Source organism: Camellia sinensis, chromosome 8 (assembly GCF_055761805.1).
Source record: "Camellia sinensis isolate YWXY chromosome 8, ASM5576180v1, whole genome shotgun sequence".
Lineage (NCBI taxonomy): Eukaryota > Viridiplantae > Streptophyta > Magnoliopsida > Ericales > Theaceae > Camellia > Camellia sinensis.
Genome location: NC_138968.1, coordinates 160,062,291 through 160,065,092, shown reverse-complemented (window position 1 = coordinate 160,065,092; position 2,802 = coordinate 160,062,291). Strand labels below are relative to the sequence as shown.

At 37.3% G+C, this 2,802-nt stretch overlaps 1 long non-coding RNA gene across 1 annotated transcript; it reads right to left on the bottom strand.

Annotated features, from left to right (window-relative positions):
• Positions 1 to 136: 136 nt before the first annotated feature.
• LOC114320525 (uncharacterized) lies at positions 137 to 2,802 on the bottom strand. The gene is made up of 2 exons (XR_014338574.1): positions 2,554 to 2,802; positions 137 to 951 (listed from the first exon to the last, which is right to left on the bottom strand). It is a non-coding gene; the product is annotated as an uncharacterized LOC114320525 (long non-coding RNA).

Below are 2,802 nucleotides of genomic sequence, written 5' to 3'. Positions count from 1 at the left end.
CAGCCATATTCTGTACATCAATTCAAATGAATTTGAATGTCATTTATCAATTTAGCTAGTGTCGGAATTTTCCTACTAATCTTTGCGAGTCTTTGTCTGCTTTCACAGAATATGGGCTGCAAACACTCTGAAAAACTTGGCAATCTTCTGTTTTAGTATCATGATAAATTGTGAAACAACATTGGGCTGAGCGAGCACTTTCATCTTGTAATGAACCAATTACATATTTCAGGAAGGAAACTCCATTACTGCAGATACTACAAGGAATTTGAAGCAAGTTTCCCTTCAACATAAGATGTGCATACTTCAGCCCAAGTCATTATTTGTAGCTTATCCCCCCCTCTCTTTCTCTCTCATATTAAGAAGTGAAGTACTACATTTTTAACTTTTTTTTTTTTTTAATTATCCAAAAAAAAAAGTACTAAATTTTTAAACAAAAAGAGAACAAAAGGAAGAGACATCAATAACTAGAGCAATCCCCATATCTGAATGTCTAATATAAGTAACTAATCGTCGCCATATGCTTGGAAACTGTAACGTTCTTGGTAGAAACCATTAAAGAAGAGGTCAGCCTCGAACCACTTGGGGTAACGAACAAGGTCACCAGCCATAAACTGCATGAATCGTTCGCTCCCTTCAGGTACAACCCTCACCTCCCCTTCTTCAATGTAAACTAACTGGTCTACGTGCCAGTCCCATGGCAACTTGCACTTGCCTGTCTTCCACATTGACCATTTTGAAACCCCCAGCTCCACTAGTCGTTCTGGTGACACATTCCTTTCCACCCTCACATTGTACAGTTCCTCCAAAGGTTTCTCTACCGTCATTGCCTTTATACAATGACCCTTTCTTGGAGTACTGTGTAACCTTCTACACTCTTTGCTACTTCTGTTGGTAGAGAAATAGCTAAATGTTGGAGCCATGACCACATTTGCCATACCTAGACTGTTTCTGCACCATCACAACACAAAAACATTACTCGCTTTAAAAAAAAAAAAAATTAATTATTTGATTCCCTGTGTGTCCCGAAAGAGTAAATAAATCATCAAAAAAACATTTTAGTATGGAAAATTGGCAATCTAGTGCGAGATTACATTTCTAGCAAAGTCGAAACATAGCTCTGGGTTTAATTCAGTGAAAGGAAGAAATAATGGAAAAGATGCATATAACATAACCAACAACAGAAGCTAAAAAACACCAAGAGAGCAAAATGCCAAACAAAGGAAAGAAAAATTAACCAGCTGCAGACTCTAGCAAGTCCTTTGCAAGCTAGGAGAACTTAGAAGCAGACAATCAGAAGAAAGGCTCAAGGAAAATTTGTTTCTCAGAGCCCTTGCAGCCATCTTGTGAGCAGCATTATTTTCTTGCCTAGGGGTGTACCATTATTCCACAGTGGATTAGAAGCAATAACAGCTTCACCCTAAACACAACACTGTTTAAGGCTGGTGGAAACCATCACTATGAAAAGTCCCTAAATTAATACTAAACTGAACAATATGATACGAATCCTTGGGTAGAATTCATCCTTGAAAACCAGCTTGCAAGGGGAGGGTGCTCAAGAGGCTTATATGGCCATGGCCTTTGTTAACTGTTGGGGGATCATAACACAATGCCCTGTGCCAACAACTTGGATCGTTTCTAAGGCTACATTTGATCTTGGATTTATGGAGCAAAAAGAAAAGGGAAGGGAAAAGTGAATGGCGTAGAAGCTATTTATTTATTTGAATTTCACATTTTCCTTTCCTTTTCTTTTCCTTCCACAAATCCAAGCTCAAAACACAGCCTAAATGAATCCCTCTCCTCTTGTCAGCTATACGTAGAACCATATCCTTACCTTAGCTAGAAGATCCTCAAATGAATCAAACAGATTAAAGAATTGTTTCGCCGCTCATTTGATACATTATGTTCCTTCAAACTGCGGTCTTCAATAAATTTTCAACAAATGGATTAGTTTTCCCCTCAGTGCAATGAAAATGACTTGCACGAATAACCATCAGAAAAAAAGACTAGTCTTGCATTCCATTGTGGAAATGCAGACTATGCAGAAAAAAATCCATAATTTCAAACATAATTGAATCAATTTTTCCCAACATGAGGACAACCTCAAAAAGGTTTTGCTGTCATACCAGTAATTAACTTTCACATATTTCTTTTCCCCCATAAGGCTGTGTTTGGATAAGGCTTTGTGGATGGAAAGGAAGAAGTGAAGGAAATATAGGCTAAATTTTTTCTCCATATCCCTCAATTTTTTTTTTTCCTTTCCAAATCTCTACCCAAATCCAGGATCCAAACACAACCTAAATTTCCAATAGATAAGAGGAATTGGCAAAGTTTTTAAGCATTCTCTCAATATTATCACATGCTTTTGCTATAGATAAGAAATTCAATGAATACCCATCACTTTCAGCAACCAGTTCATCTAGTAACACTAATGCACAGATACAAATTTGATGAACAAAAAAAGCTCAGCAATGTTGGGTACAAAAATAATAGAAGAATATTGAAGGAAAACTGTGATACTGAAACTGTATATAACAAAAAAAGAGTAGTTACCCTTTTGGTTTGTTGGCAGGAGGGTTTGATTGCTCTGCTGAGTCGAAACGCTAAAACCCTAAAGAGAGAGGTTTATCATAGATCACTCACTCTATCCAGTGCAATATATAGAGGAAACAGGCTCAGGATAGGGCTGTGCCCGTTATTACCTCTTTAAAGATACATCTCTCAGCAAGTTTTGATGAAAGACCTCAAGGTTTACTAAAATACCTCAAAGAACCACTTTTGCACCTCCTAAAAGCCAATCAT